The following is a 17109-nucleotide window of genomic DNA, read 5'->3' as shown; positions in this document are numbered from 1 at the left end:
TTATTATTATTATTATTTATTATTATTATTATTATATTATTATTATTATTATTATTATTATTATTATTGAAAGACGTTGCTGCATCAGCTGCATTTAACTTGTAGATGGTCGTCTATTTTTCTCATAACTGCTTTTTCACTGCTATTAGAAAAATAGAGGAGACAATTTACAAGTTAATGCAGCTGAAGGAGCAATATCTTTCAATAATGCTTGTTTGAAAGAGGGTCTCCTTCCAATATTATTATTATTAATAGTATTATTATTATTATTTTATTAAAAGTAATGGCTACTTCAGCAGCGTTACACTTGTAGAGATTCTTCTCTATTTTGGGAATAGCGGCTTTTTCAGTGCTACTTAAACAGGCTAGTAGAGCGCCTATAGAGGTCATGGTAAAATACAGGGTCAAAATAGGTGTATATATTTGAATTTTACAGATAAACTATGATACCATAGTCATCAAGTTATTAACGATTTTTTTTTTTCTCTCTCTCTCTCTCTCTCTCTATCTCTTCTCTCTCTCTCTCTCTTTCTTTCTTAAAGCGAGAGAGAGAGAGAGAGAGCCAGAGAGAGAGAGAGAGAGAGAGAGACGAGAGAGAGAGAGAGAGAGATGAGAGAGAAATCGGTTAATGACTTTGATGACTATGGTATCATTGTTTATCTGTAAAATTCAAATATATACCTCCATTTTGACCCTGTATTTTACCATGACCTCTATAGGCGCTCTACTAGCCTGTTTAAGTAGCACTGAAAAAGCCGCTATTCGCAAAATAGAGAAGAATCTCTACAAGTGTAACGCTGCTGAAGTAGCCTTACTTTTAATAAAGTATGCTTGAGAGAGGGGGTCTGCTTCCTAAGTATATTATTATTATTATTTATTATTATTATTATTATTATTATCTTTATTATTATATATTATTATTATTATTATTATTATTATTATTATTATTATTATTATTATTATTGTCGCAGGAGGCACTGAGGCATTAAGTCTTACAACTATTTCCTTCAGATATGAAAATCTCTGCCCAGTCATTTTTTTTTTTATTATTCTACTTTGCGAATTATTCCTAAATTACCATCCTTTGAGTAATTAATTTTGTAGTTCATCCTCTTCCCGTTTCGTATCTCTCTTCACATAGATATCATGAACCCACATCAGGTCACCTGATTAAGAGCAGGTCGTTCCCCCTCCCCCCCAGTTTATTTTCTAATTTATTCTTACCTTTTTCACCTTTAATCATTCAAGCATATCGTGTCATCATCTTACTTGCCTGTCAGCAACCACGCATATAAAATGAACGAAAAATAGAAGTTAACAAGGCGTGATCAGACCTTCACCTTATTCGGGGCACGTGCTAAAATCTATGGTCAAATAGAGACTTGTTTCACCAACGAAAATTAAGATGCATACGCTATATTTCATTAGAAATAATTTTTCTGTACTGTTTGACAGGCACATTATTTATTCTTTACATTTTCATTCTAATAAATACATCATAAATATTCCATCCAAAAATTCCTGTATCTTTAACTCAACGCGAAACACCTTTTTTCAGACCTTTTTAGGCTGAATCATAGACCTTTCTATTCCCCCTCCCCCCCACCACCACCAACAAAAACAATGTAGTTTATAGGCTTACTACCAAAGTACGCGAAAATAATTATCGTAACTTCATTATATATTTACCTATTGGACAATTGTAAACTCTCAACTTCTAAAGAACGGCAAGAATTAATTCCAATTCTTCAGCTAAGTCAAGCTCATTAATTACCATTCTTTAGCTCATTCAGGCGCATTAATTTCAATACTTTAGCTAATTCAGGCGCGGTCTCTTTACGTCTCTACCAAGATAAGTGAGGTAACTAGGCATGCATGTGAAAATATTCACATAGAGTGGTCCAATCGGTGTATTTTTTTTATGTATACTTAGAAAGTGTGTAACATTTTGTGTGCACTGGGATTAAATGACGTAAGTCGTGACTACATTCCAAATTCAAATGGAAAATATCTACTTACAATAAGTATCGTAATGATAGAGAAAATTGTATTATTTTATAATAAAACATTATATGAGTGGAATTTATAACAGAGCCAGCCTTTTGTTCCAACGATGCAATTCGCACCTGTTAACAATGATTACAAAAAAGAGGTAAGCAAAATTGCTGTAAATACTCGTGGAAACCATATTCAGAGGGTTTCATCTGAATTGAGATCACTTACAACATTAATGTTGACAGTCTTCCGATAATAAACGTACTTTTTTTGGCAAGGCAGACTAACTATTTTTAAATTAGCATTGCTTACCTCCCGACATTCTTTTAATTTCAGTATTTGTGACGTCATATTGTGGCCCTAATGACAGTATTTAATCGGAGGAAAACAGTCATCTGGTAAGCTGGAAAATTAGACCTATGATGAGGAAAACTGTCGTACGTTAGACACTATTTAGCATTTATCTACTGATACGTCCGCCATCTTTAATGATAACGCCCTTTTCCCATCAATCCATAATGCAGCCACAAAGGCTTGCAAGAAGATATCCTCAAGTTAGCTTATTTATTTGTTTGTATGGTGTTTTTACTTTGCATGGAACCAGTGGTTATTCAGCAACGGGACCAACGGCTTTACGTAACTTCCGAACCTCGCCGAGAGTGAATTTCTATCACCAGAAATACACGTCTCTAACCCTCTCAATGGAATGCCCGAGAATCGAACTCGCGGCCACTAAGGTGGCAGGTCAAGACCATATCGATCACGCCACTGAGGCGCTTGTTAGCATATTTAGCTGTAACGCCAAAATATGCTAACTAGAGGATATCTTCTCAATCCATCTACATCTGATAATTGGTAAAAAAAAAAACATCTGATAATTGGTAAAAAAAAATCATCTGATAATTGGTAAAATACAGAGAAAATCCATCGGTCTGTAAAAGACCTAAAACTAACAGTATAAGGTACATATCAAAAAGTTACAGTGGCAACCGAGGACTTACTTTCTTCTTGTCAGACATCCTGTTTGTGGACTTATCATGGTCGGCATAGAACTCCAAGTCCATGATGGAGGAGAGGGCGCTCAGATGCTGCGAAAACAAATGATAAAGAATGTTACAAAAAGAGTACTGGATTTTTTACTTAGAGAGAGAGAGAGAGAGAGAGAGAGAGAGAGAGAGAGAGAGAGAGAGAGAGAGAGAGAGAGAGAGAGAGAGAGAAAAAAAATTAATTTACAATGCAAATATACATATTAACATATTAAATACATAAAAAAAATGCAACTATAAATCCTTACAATATATTAGAAAAAGTAAAAAATCAGATATGACATCCTGTTCATGACATTTTTCAGTGTCAACAAAATATTCCACTTAATAACTTAGTTATTTCGTTGAACGAAAAAAAAGCATATCCCTACTTATAAAGTACTATTAACAAAATAAAGTATCAACAAATTGGCGTCTAAACCACTTATGCAGCGTTCAATACGATTTGTAAAAATCATTCATAATTTAATATGGATCATTCATAATTCATATGGATTCAGATAAAAATATGTAGAAAGATTTGCAACATAAAATTAATAAAGACAAAATTCCTAAAAAAAAAAAAATCTTAAATGTAGGAGTGATCAGAACAAGAAGTTAGCGTGGAATATTTGCTGTGCGTTTTCGGGCGCCTGAAAATCAACAAAGAAAATCAAAACACGAGCAATATAAAGTCCCCTCTGATTAGTACCATATGGTACACGGATATCCCAGAGACACAAGAGATGGCGGTTACGATAAGGAAACCTCTCAACTTCTTTTGCATATCCTTCGCCATACAGGAAGCCTTTCTCAAACGGGCCTACTTACTCATCTCCCCAGTTTCTCATGAAGGACATCAAGTAGATCAGTGAAATACGATCAAGTATCATCCCTTCTCCCAACAGTGAGACTAGGACATCTTAGATGTATGCGCATACAATCAAGATGGTTTTGAAAAGTCTGATGCAACATTGAGACTAGGACATCTTTGATGTATGCGCATAGAATCACAAAGGTTTTGAAAAGTCTGATGCAACAGTGAAACTAGGACATCTTTGATGTATGCGCATACAATTAAGATGGTTTTGAAGTCTGATACAGCAGTGAGACTAGGACATCTTAGATGCATGATGTATGCGCATACAATCACGATGGTTTTGAAAAGTCCAATACAACAGTGAGACTAGGACATTTTTTATGTATGCGCATACAATCATGATGGTTTTGAAGTCTCATACAATAGTGAGACTATGACATCTTGGAAGTATGTGCACACAATCACGGTGGTTTTGAAAAGTCTGATACTACAACAGTGAGGCTAGGACATCTTAGATGTACGCGCATACAATCACGATAGTTTTGAAAAGTCTGGTACATACAAGGAAACACAGCTTCGTTTGTAACCAGGGAACTCTGGTAAATTAAAATAAATTTAATTTATAAGCAAAATTTCTATGAGTATACAAAAGGACACCTAGTTGCAGCAGGTGGACTTTTTAAAGCAAGTATATAGAACTTCTGTGTCCTATACAGCTTAAATTTTGACAAATATGTCAACAGGTACGGGTGGGAAAAAGTGCGTCAATAGGTACGGGTGAAAAAAAGTACGTCAACAGGTACGGGTGGAAAAAGTAACTAAAAAACTACTTTAAAATGTTACCAACATCTAAAACCTTACGCAGACTTCTAACAATAAAAATGATGTTGTCAACATCTCTACCGTACCTAAGACGACACGAACCTTGCAAATACACAACAACCAAAGATCCTGGAGAACAGAGATTCGAAGTAAAAGTCATTAGACAAAATGCAAAAGAGAGCGCGGGAAGGGGTTGCGTAAACGGGGTATCTATATTGCACAGAACACCCGAGTGGAACATGACACGATCACATGAAATGTGACCTCTCGGTAGAGGCTAAATAATTACATCAGTCTCTCAACGGAGCAGAACCGAATCTTGAAAAAGGTTCGAGATAGGTTACTGATACAGTGGGATATTTTTAATCAATCCAGTCGCCGATGGACAATTAATATCACATCTCGTTTGCGGACAATGGTAGGTATAGAACAGTAGGTAATTCCTCTGTACATAAGGGAATTTGATTGCTAAAAATACCAATAATTCCACATTTCAATTGACAGTAAATCTTTCCAATTAGAAGTGCAATCTTATGACCCTTTCTAGCCCAGACCTGGATATCACAGAAAGATAAACGCCCTCAATATGTCTTTATAGTTGTACCTAAATAATGGAATACTCCACAAGGGGAGTTTAGCTTCGACATTCTCAGTAATTGTTAAAAATCATAGGAGGAATCTGTTACACCCAAAACATGACTTAATGCGCTATTAATATCAGTCTTTTTTACTCGTTTTATATAAGCAAGTTATTATGCAATATCCTCAAAAATATAATTTTTTTCATACTTAAAAGAAATTTGGAAAACGGAACATGGTAAGTGGTAAGTTCATGGTAAGAGAGAATACAACTACAACGTCACTCAAAAAAAATACTAGGTCAATCAACGAACAACAACAACAATAAAAGTAATGAAACTAATTATTATTATTATTATTATTATTATTATTATTATTATTTTTATTATTATTATGGGAAGAAGACCCCCCTTTGAGTCATAATTCGTTGAAAAGAATGCAGCTGACCTTATACTGGGCTTTCTCAACAACTGATTGTATAAGATACTTCGTTTCAGCAGGTAAATTATAAAGCAGCTGACCGAAATTAATTTACTGTCCCAAGGTGTCAGTAATCTATGGCAGCTACCATTTACAAAGGGTGACTAGCAAGCTACTTATGCGACGATGCCAAACTTCCTCAAGACTTTTAATCTGACTCAAGCTTATCCTAGCATCCTTTTTATTCCGGGTCCTTTAATACGGTCGTAAAATTTCCTTTTTAATCCCATAATCTGAATCTTTCCAGTCACACAAAAGCTGAATGGTTGTTGTGGATTAAGTTGACCTTGTGTTTCGAAAACAGCTCATAAAGTTGATTACTCTGTTTATTTTAAAAACATTCATGTAAAAAAAATTTTTTTTAGGAAGAGTTCGAGTCCTTTAATACATATCACAGTTTTTCTACAACTTTTAAGAGATCCATCTCAGATGAAAATAAAAATTTAACGTTCTGTACCCTACGATCAATCTAGTTCAGTACAATACTGGAATCTTAATGTACTAAATGTTTTCGAGCTTTATTACGTACTCATAAAGCTTTAACTTGTATGCTTTATATAATTTGAATTCTGATTGAATCAGTTTTATATTTAGAAACATTATCGAATGTGTTATCAGGTTGTTCTTGAAGAATCTGTAGCCCTGGCATTCGTTCATTCTCCTCTCTCTCTCTCTCTCCTCTCTCTCTCTCTCTCTCTCTCTCTCTCTCTCTCTCTCTCTCTCTCTCTCTCTTACCATATTCGTTGTAGAATTGATGAATGTGCCAAACATCAAATATTTCATAGAATAATATTTTTCTCCATTAAAACAATTTCTTGGATGTTAGGATAATGAAACGATAAAATTAATAGACATTTTCTTTAAAATAAGGCACTGTTTTAGTAAAAAAAAAATTCTCTTTCTCCCTTTTGAAGTACTCGTGGACATTGAATATGACTTCTCGTGTCTGAGCACTTAATTGCTGCCGTGGGGAGCCTTCCATCTTAAACCGTCACGCTTGGGTATCAGAACCAATCATAAGCTACTTACCCTTCCTGACCTGAGACAGAGAGAGATGTGGCAAAGTGTATGCCAAATCTACACTGTTTTTTCGCCTTAAGTGAGATTTAATGAATGAAATTGGCGCAAAGCGGCAACGTCGGAAACCTACTCTATGTTTCATGACATTCTGGACAGACTATAACAAGGAATAACTGACCAACGAGACGAAATCGAAAACTAACTCTCTCTCTCTCTCTCTCTCTCTATCTCTTCTAAATCGGTTTCTCTTTTTTCAATAAAATACTAACAAGGAATACCATACCTACGAGAAGTAGACGAAAACTCTCTCTCTCTCTCTCTCTCTCTCTCTCTCTCTCTCTCTCTCTCTCTCTCTCTCACCTAAATCATTAATCTCCGGTATGGTCAGCCTTGTAATCAGGCAGCCCCCAAAAGCCCCTTGGGGCCTGACCTCCGACTTCCTGCCCAGGAGGATAATCCTTACTATCATCATCATCGCCATCACTATTCTCATCACCATTCTCATCTCCAATGGCTCGACGTCATCTCTCTCTGGAAACGGACGCTTTTAAAGTGATTAGCTGCTCCGGGATGAGATGATCTGGGGTTGCTTAATAATAAGGATGTAATTGCAACTTGGACGTCAAAACGTTTAAGCGATGATGTAATGCATTATTACTATAGTAGATTCACATCAACCGTGCATTTGATGTCTAAGCCTGTCCCTTACGACGCTCCTGATTGGCTGTTGATAAGCCAATCACAGGGCTGGAAACTCTCAGTCTCTCCCGAGAGTTCACATAGGCAGGACGTATGTCCCACCTCTCCTGAGGGATACTTTTTTGAAAGACGTATCCCTCAGGAAAGGTGGAACATAGCTCTTAACCATGTGAACTCTCGGGAGCGGCTGAGAGTTGCCAGCCCTGTGATTGGCTTATCAATAGCCAATCAGGAGCGATGTAAGGGACTGGCCTAGACATCAAATGCACGGTTGATGTGAATCTACTATGCCCTAACATAATTCTCTTTGTTTCTTAATAATTTACTCCATTCTTTATCAATTTATCTATGCAATGCATTATTCATTATTACCCTAATGCAATTCTCCTGGTGTTTCAATCATTTACACATTTCTTATATATCTTTTCATTCGTTGACTAATTTTTTTCTTTTTAATAAGTGATTACTTCTATCTGTTTTTCCCATTCGCTTCTGTTACTTCTTCTGTTTAAGCGATGATGCCAATTCATTATTACTACCCTAATTAAGATACGATTATCCTTGTGACTTAATCATTTACTTACATTTCCGCCTATTTACTTTTTCATTCGTTAATTTATTTCTTCTTTTTTAATAAGTGATCTCCTCTTTTTTTCTTTTTTTCCCATTACCTCCTGTTAGTACTTCTCAATTGAACGCCGTCATATTTTTTGGAAGCTTGAATTTCAAGTCAATGGCCCCTTTGGTGGGTTCGTTCCATGTGAATAAGATCCATCTTCTGAATAATAATAATAATAATAATAATAATAATAATAATAATAATAATAATAATAATAATAATAATAATAATAATAATAATATGGAAATATTGGTGACTTTCTGGGACAAGGAAGAGGTTTGTTATTTAATTAGAGGGAATTATTTTAATTTTTATATAGGGAACTCGCGTGATGTCATATAAGAGGGAAGACTTCAATCATTTCTAAAGGAAATTTCTGAGAATTAAGGCAAGGAAGGGCCAGAGTTATTTAATGAGAAAGGATGAGAAGGGGTAAACCTAATTTTCCACACACAAGAGACCTCGGTTGATGTCATATCAGTGGCTAGATCTTTTAATTATATCTTTTAATTACTTTCATAACAAATGTATGAGGTGTGTGGTAAGGAAAACCAAGGTATCATTGCCCATACCAAATGCTCGAATATATTCATAGAGAGACGCTTTAATCTTGTTTTAATAAAATCTCGTGTGATGTCACTTCAGGGGGAAGACCTTTAGAATGATCAAAGGCAGGTATATACTTTCAGTAAATAACAAAACCTCAAAGTATCTAAAGTATCAGTCATAAAGTCAGATTTTTTTTCTCCTCATTAAGCCTTGAGAATATTTTATCAATACCCCAAAGTCAAACCCCACAAGTTGAAATGCAAGAGTTATCGCGCGTACTTCAAAAACATTAAACGAAAGTCTATGCCACTGGTCGTCCAAGTAAGCTGTCAATGGATCTGGAAAAGACGTTCTAAAAGATAAGAAAAATAACTCGAGGATTTGGACGATAAATAGTTGTGGATCCAAGGAACTTCAACGGATCTCGAAACAACTTCTACAGACAAGGAAAATAACAGAAGCGACGGACGACCAATAGAAGTGACAGACCCAGCCCTTGATATGATTTATATAGATTTTTGGCATTATGCCAAGCCTGGGGCAACTAAGGCCATTCAGCGCTGAAACGGAAATTGACAGTAAAAGGTTTGAAAGGTGTAACAGAAGTTAAACCTCAAAGCAGTTGCACTATGAAACAATTGTTTAGAGAGGGTGGACAGTAAGATGGAATTAAGAGAATATGAACGGAGGTACAGTAAAAGGAATGAAAGAACCTTAAGTAATGCTAACATAGTACCGAATGAGGTGCACTGACTGCACTAGCCCCCTAACGGAGACGCAGCCCTTGAGGAAACCAAGGATACCGAGTATGGCCATCGAATAAAAAAGGGGGACGATTTCGTTTATAATGACTCCCATTAAAATACCCAGGCAGAGTTACCCAACTCGCACCAACCAAGAAACCATTCTTTATTCGCCGCGGTGTGTGACAGATGAAATCTGAACCTCATCTGGTGATCATGGAGATGAATTCGTTAAAACAAAACGGAAATGAAATCAGGTTCAGAGACCATCAGTCAGACTGAATTAAAATGGAGTATAGAGTTTAAGGCAAATACCAACTGTCATTCATAGCTGAAAATAATGTGGAAACATTTCTTAGGAGAAGGTGGAAAGTAAAAAAGGAGGACAATATGAACGGGGGTTTAGTAAAAGGAATGAAGAGGGTTGCAGGTAGGGGCCGAAGGGATGCTGCACCTTAAATAATACCTACAGTGCACTGCGTGAGGTGCACTGACAGTACTACCTCCCTACGAGCAAAATGAGGTTCAAGAACACAAGCGTCTGTATAGAATATCGGCAGCAAATAACAAATGTATCGAAGTCCCTTCATCATAAAAAAAAAAGATGCAAATCAACCAACAGTTCATATGGTTCACTTTATCCTTTTTGCTACGTAACTGGATCGACTCTGTATAAGACTGTTCACATTGCATGTCATTTATATCAACACTATGGCTGTACCGTTTATCTTCATTTTGCGTATAGAGTTACAAAACAAATTCGCATTTGTACGCCATCAATCACACTCAGTCCACTGCCATAGGTACTATTCTTATTTACATTGTCTTGATTTTAAACTGAAACTTTACGAATATATACGTGAGTGTGCATGTATGTATGTATGTATGTATGTATGTATGTATAAACAAATATTATGTATATATATGTATATATATATACATATCTGTATATATATATATATATATATATATATATATATATATTATATATAATCATTTATCTTCTTATTTTATCAGCAGCAGCAAAAGCAAAACAACTATAAATAATAATAATAATAATAATAATAATAATAATATTAATAATATATGTGTTTATCCATAGATACACACACACATGCATATATAATATATATATATATGTGTGTGACTGTGTGTTATATATATATATATATAATTATACTACTATATATATATATATGAATATATGTGTGTATTTATATATATATATATATATATAATATATATAATATTATATATATATATACACGATTTTCTCTCATTTCCTCATCATCATCAGCAGCAACAACAACAACAACACCAACAAAAACAAGTACAATAATAATAAAATAATAATAATAATAATAATAATAATAATAATAATAATGACTGTAAGAATCCCTCCAATCCCTAACCACCAGTACCTAATTCTCTCCGGGTAGCAAGGTAGGGAGGGGGAAGGGAATTCCCAGATTCTATCTCCGGGTTGTTTTAAGTTCGCTCAAAATATCATTAAGGCCGGTGACACCTCCAACAATTCAACTATGTTCAGCTGAGAGACCGAGCTCTCTCTCTCTCTCTCTCTCTCTCCTCTCTCTCTCTCTCTCTCTCATCGGATGTTTTATTTTCTCTTAGTATTTATATTAGCATTTTCATACTCAATAATTCAATATATGTATTTGTATTATAATTAATTCTCTCTCTCTCTCTCTCTCTCTCTCTCTCTGTTGAATCTGGGTTTTTTTTTATTCATATATGTATTTTATTTTTAACAATTTGGTGTATTTGCATTGTAAATTAACTCTTCCTCTCTCCCCATTTTCATATTCAATATTCAACTATGTATATGTGTATTGTAAATTAACCCCCCCATACCCTCTCTCTCTCCCTCTCTTCTTCTGTATCTCTAGTAAAAAAATCTATCTCTCTCTCTCTCTCTCTCTCTCTCTCTCTCTCCTTCCTTACTGTTTCACACGAAGATTAATATTGCCATAATGAATCAAACCCACATCCACAAAGATAAAATATAAATAAACATAACCCTGACGTTAAACTTCCAAGGTGTTAATATGGCTGTTGTTTTGTGCACTAACAGGAAACAAAGAATCTCTGGTTAAGCAACGACCTAAATCATCAAGGAATGTGAATGTACCCACATAATCACTTTTGATCATCATCAAAGAAACGTAAAGTTGTTCTAAATTTGTACAGGAAACGTCTTGCAGTTTGAATTGTGAAAGCGGCTTAAAATATAGACTAGAAATGATAATTGTTAACACTGAAGTACATATATATATATATATATATATATATATATATATATATATATATATATATATATATATATATATATATTGGCCTTTTTATCTACATAGTGTTCAGTTGGATTACAGAATAAGACATTCTCATATATATATATATATAATATATATATATATATATATATATATATATGTGTGTGTGTGTGTATACATACTTGTGTGTGTGAGAGAGAGAGAGAGTTACAAGGATTAAGATGTCTCAAAGACTTGTTAGTCCATCCGAGGAGACATCGTGTGCTCACTCATCTCTAGGAGCAGGTTTTACTGTTCATTCACGATGTCCTAATGATTGTGAGAGAGAGAGAGAGAGAGAGAGAGAGAGAGAGGAAACTATCTATAATACTTCTAATTATGCCTAGACAAAGCTTTGAAAGAATGAAAAATAATAAAATAAAACACAGCCGAACTCCCCATAATAGGACGGACACACACACGCATCAATCAACAGCTTTCGTAATGCGGAATGAGTGACAGCATGAAAAAACACAGCATCCTTTAAGTGGTACAAGATGTGGCCGGAGAGCCGCTAAGCCGTTGACAATACAGGGAGGCCTTTCTTAATAAACGATCATAACATAAAGCTTTATGGATCCTACAAGGGGGCAACTTCCCTCCATCTCAGTCCTTGAGGCGGATACGTTGTAAAAGAAAAAAAGAAAAGTCCCTTTTGATTTGATGCATAAAAGCTTCGCGGGTTATTCTGAAATCCATCTGAACGACATCTACATTAATGGACACAGACAATTATGGATTACATATAAATCTTAAAATAAGGAGTATAAAGTATAAATCTGCGTTGCTTGATTGCCAGATTGTACTTTGCTGCAATATACTGAAACACGCTGACAGCAAGCAATCTATAGTTTTTCAACCACAACCCACGAAACTAAACACAGAACATTATCCATGTCTAATAACGACATATCTGTGATTGTGACTTATTGCATTTACCCAGACTCTTCAGATGGCAGCACGGGTCACGATGCAAAATTCAAGCAACAGAAGAATACTGGGTTAGAGCACAAAGTTAGGAGCATACAAAATTGAGATGTATATATATGAAGGAGTAAATCAAATCAAGTCGACTAATAGACGCCATGCATAAATAATTTCGTCGCGAGAGGGCCAGGGCGGGACAGAGTATGCGTCTAAAAGCAAACACAAGTAGTACGCCTGGCAACAAACCAAACTGTCAATTGCGTAATGTACACCCGTCGAGAATCTCTCTCTCTCATTCTCTCTCCGTCACTTCAAAGTCGTTCGAAATAGTATAATGGCCATAAATATACGCTAAAAGGAACGTAAGTCAATCGGAGTCGGCCTCCTCCTTCCGAACCTTTTATGAATGAATGCAGGAATGAATGAAACCCGATGAATGGACGGCGACGGTGAGCGAGCTCAGTCAAGTAGGGACCAAAGAAAGCCACCAAAAGTGAACGATTAGTTGGCAGAGGGTTGAGGGCCGCGACGTATCCTGGGTGGCGGCGGGGTGGGTGGGTGGACCGGGGTAGGGGGAAGGCGTTAGACGTGATATAATTACACTGACGATAAAAAAGCAGAGGGGCGGGGTGTAGTGGGGTGGGGGTTGTAGGAGAAGTACCACAGAGTGAAAAGAACGACGAAAGGGGCCGACGATACAAAGGGGAACCGAAATACACGAGTAACTAGAAACAGAGCGAGAGTAAATAAAAACTAGGCAGCCTAGTTCACGAGAGGCTTGATATAAAACAAAGAACAACCGGCCGGAACGTTTTAGGACTTGGAAAGTCCCGGGATTGTTGGGGGGGGGGGGGGGGGGGGGGGGGGGTGGGGGGGGGGGGGGGGGGGGTGGGGGGGGGGGGGGGGTAAACCAGGAAAGGCTGGAGAGTGGAGGTCGGGGGAGAGAATAGGAGGGATGAATTAGCGGATGGCAACAGACAAGCTTAGAGCAAGGTGGACAGGAAATACCTTCGACGATAACCAAAATTATCGTTCGTTATGATAAAAAAAAAAAGGCAATGAGTTTCGGCGACTGGAATGAATCGCTCTGACAACGGACGGTTCAATGCAAGGCTTGTAAACAGAGCAAAGTAATTAACGAAACAAAGGAACGCCACGCCGACTTCATCTAAGATTCATGTTATCCAAACTGTCAATACCTCTCGGTGTCGGGACTCGAGGACATGATTATTTTTGCATCACGGAATATCAAGTACGGCTCATGAACATTGATGTACAGTGTACAACACATATGCAGACACACGGGAGCGCGAACAGCCATAGGTATTTGCTTCTCTTCAGTTGCTTGAGCATCTACAAAGAAAATAAACATTCTTCAAACAATAAAAATTTCATTATCAATGAACGCGAATGACAGTTTTTGCCTTTGAACATTTAATAACAAAAGTTTGCCCTTTAACCATTTAATAACAAAAGATTTCTGCTCTTACCGTTTAATAGCAAAAGTTTGTCCTTTGACCATTTAATAACAAAAGTTTGTCCTTTCACCATTTAATAAAAAAAGTTTGTTCTTTCACCATTTAATGAAAAAAGTTTGTTCTTTCACCATTTTATAACAAAAGTTTGCCCCCTGACCATTTAATAAGAAAATGTTATCCTTTGAACATTTAATAAAGTTTGTCCTTTCACCTTTTAATAACAAAAATTTGCCCTTTAACCATTTTTTTTCACAAAAGATTTCCGCTCTGACCAGTTAGTAAAATTTTCCAGCCTTTGCCATTTAATAACAAAGTTTTGCCCACTGGCCATTTAATAAAAAATTTTCCCTTTGACCATCTTAACAACAAATGTTAGCCCTTTAATCATTAATAACAAAAGTTTGCCCCTTGACTAATTAATAACAAAGTTTTTCCTCTCACCATTTAATAACTAAAGTTTGCTCTCTATTTAATAACAAAAGTTTGTCCTTTGACCATTTATCAATAAAAGTTTGTCCTTTGACCATTTAATAACAAAAGTTTCCCTTTTGACTATATAATAATGAAAGTTTGTCCTTTCACCATTTAATAAAAAAAAGTTTGTCCATTGACCATTTAATAACAAAAGTTTGTCCATTGACCATTTCATAATAAGTTTGTCCTTTGACCATTTAATGACATATTTGCCCATCGGCCATGTAATAATAAAATGTGTCCTTTGACCACTTAATAGCAAAAGTTTGGCCCTCGACGACTTAATAACAAAAGTTTGCCCTTTGACCATTTAATCGATTATGCCAAACGTCGGAGCCAAATGGCATAAATTTGCCCATTTTCTGACAAAGAAAGAACGAAAGTGAGACAAAGGCATGTGAACGAACGACGTTGTGGCCAAAATAAGGTCGCCTTGCTTTCTTATCTCCGATATCAGGTCGAGTCAAGAATTCAGCAAAATCCTTGCATTCTGTATTAAGTATTAATCATAAATTAATTTCTCGTATTAACAGAATGAGGATACTGAAAATATGCAGACCATATTTTCAGCGCCTTGATCTTGTTTCCTAAATATTTACTTTATACTTTCATGTATTATCAACCTTTAGTTCGTAACTTTTCAAACTAATCAATTTTCTCGATATTATTCCTAGTATTTCTGATTTCCCTAAAAAGAATAATTTAATATGATAATAATATAGGACTACCCTTAATTTTAGCATTACAAATAACTGCGTTCTTCTTTGGACTAACCAATAGCTGTACAAAAAGGCACAGCACAAGAAGCGACGATTCAAATGAAGGTTAAATGTCGCTGTTTCCGAAGACAAACATAAATTCAACAAAAACAAACAATAGCGACCATGGTGACGTGATCGACTTCGGAGATGATTAGAAACGAACTGCTTCTTTTTTTATCTCTTATCGTATCTTATCAACGCCTCCTACACAAAATGCCAAAGAGTCACGCCATTCTTCTTCTTCTTCTCCTTCTTCTTCTTCTTCTTCTTCTTTTCCAGAGAGAGAGCGAGAAATTCCTTCCGATAAAACTCTTGGTGATTATTACTGTTTCTGCTCGCAATGGAGACAGTGAAATTCAAAACAAAATATGACAGAATAGGCAGACGAAGAAACAGCATAACAGAAAGGAAAATAAGATGGGGGAGGGGAAAAAATGACGAGCTACAGCAGTGTTCTGGGAAGAAACGAAAAGGGAATATAAAAAAAGACAACATTAGGAAGGTCACACACAACAGATGATTCTCCTATATAAGCCAGGTCATGCCCACAATCATCACGAGGAAATCCACCAGCTATAATAACTACCCATACCCAAAATATATCACATAAAGAAAATTTATGAAAGAAAAACTCAATAATAAAATCAATTATAAGCCACATAACCTTAATAACGTTATCAGTCTATTTTTTTTTTTTTTTTTTTTTTGCCCGCCATTAACTCCCTAGCCAATCAAAACCACATAAAGCACTACCCATAAATGGGTTGATATATATGCAGACAGACTGACAGACATGGACAAAAATCACTCTGCCCCACCTCTCAATTATAACGGTGAGGAGCAAAAACCTATTTAAGTGCAACGTTGCACTGCCAATTATTTAAACTGCTAATGAAAAATAAAAAAATATATATATAATTTATAAAGCATCTCGTTCGTGAAACAGTTAGTCTCGTTATCAAGGTTAGAAATAATTACTCTTCACCCTTTTGTGGAACAGAGCCGGAGAGAGAGAGAGAGAGAGAGAGAGAGAGAGAGAGAGAGAGAGAAGGGTACGTATATGCTTTTTGAATCTGAGGCAGAAACGGCTGCGACAAATAAAAGAGAGAAAGATTGGAAAGAGAGGTAGTCGACTGTTTATGCTCTGAATTTGAGGAAAAGATGCGAAAAATGTCTGTGAGAGAGAGAGAGAGAGAGAGAGAGAGAGAGAGAGAGAGAGAGAGAGAGAGAGAGAGAGGACTCAAGTTAGTATACTATTTCGTAGTTTAAGGGCGGAGAGGCGACGAAGTAGAGAAAGTATATTCTCTCTGAATTTGACGGAGAAAAGATGTGACAAATGAGAGAGAGAGAGAGAGAGAGAGAGAGAGAGAGAGAGAGAGAGAGAGAGAGTTGACTGAAATATAAGTATAGCTTTCGTAATTTGAGGGACAAAGATGTGACAAATTTAAGAGAGAGAGAGAGAGAGAGAGAGAGAGAGAGAGAGAGAGAGAGAGAGAGAATCATTAGGCAATCCAGCAGCCCAGGCCTCGTTACCAAAAAAGAAATAAAATTTAAAAAGATAAAAAAAAAATAAAAAGCATCATAACACCAGCTGCAGATGGCCATCCCAAGACTGATTTACAACTAAACAACGAGAAAACAAGGGCACTCCTTCCCCTCCACCCCCCACCCCCATCCAGCCCTTCGAAGTCGTCATCATCAGGAGCCATGCAGCCGTGAGTCACTCGGCTCCCTACAGGACGGAGAGGAGGAATGTCGCACGAAACGTCGCTCCTGACGAAGGAAAAT

General features: G+C 36.2%; 1 protein-coding gene across 4 annotated transcripts in view; it reads right to left on the bottom strand.

Moving 5' to 3' along the window:
* Positions 1-17109, bottom strand: part of LOC135223790 (protein c-ets-1-A-like) — a 420475-nt gene that overhangs the window by 263527 nt on the left and 139839 nt on the right. For all 4 annotated transcript variants that reach the window (XM_064262586.1, XM_064262584.1, XM_064262583.1 and 1 more), the window contains exon 2: positions 2997-3083. The gene's annotated coding sequence lies outside the window, so the exon portion shown is untranslated. The remainder of the gene's footprint in view (positions 1-2996; positions 3084-17109) is intronic.

The sequence above is a fragment of the Macrobrachium nipponense genome, chromosome 10, assembly GCF_015104395.2.
Source record: "Macrobrachium nipponense isolate FS-2020 chromosome 10, ASM1510439v2, whole genome shotgun sequence".
Lineage (NCBI taxonomy): Eukaryota > Metazoa > Arthropoda > Malacostraca > Decapoda > Palaemonidae > Macrobrachium > Macrobrachium nipponense.
Note: the sequence above shows the minus strand (reverse complement) of the source record. Positions and strands in the feature narration are given on the sequence as shown.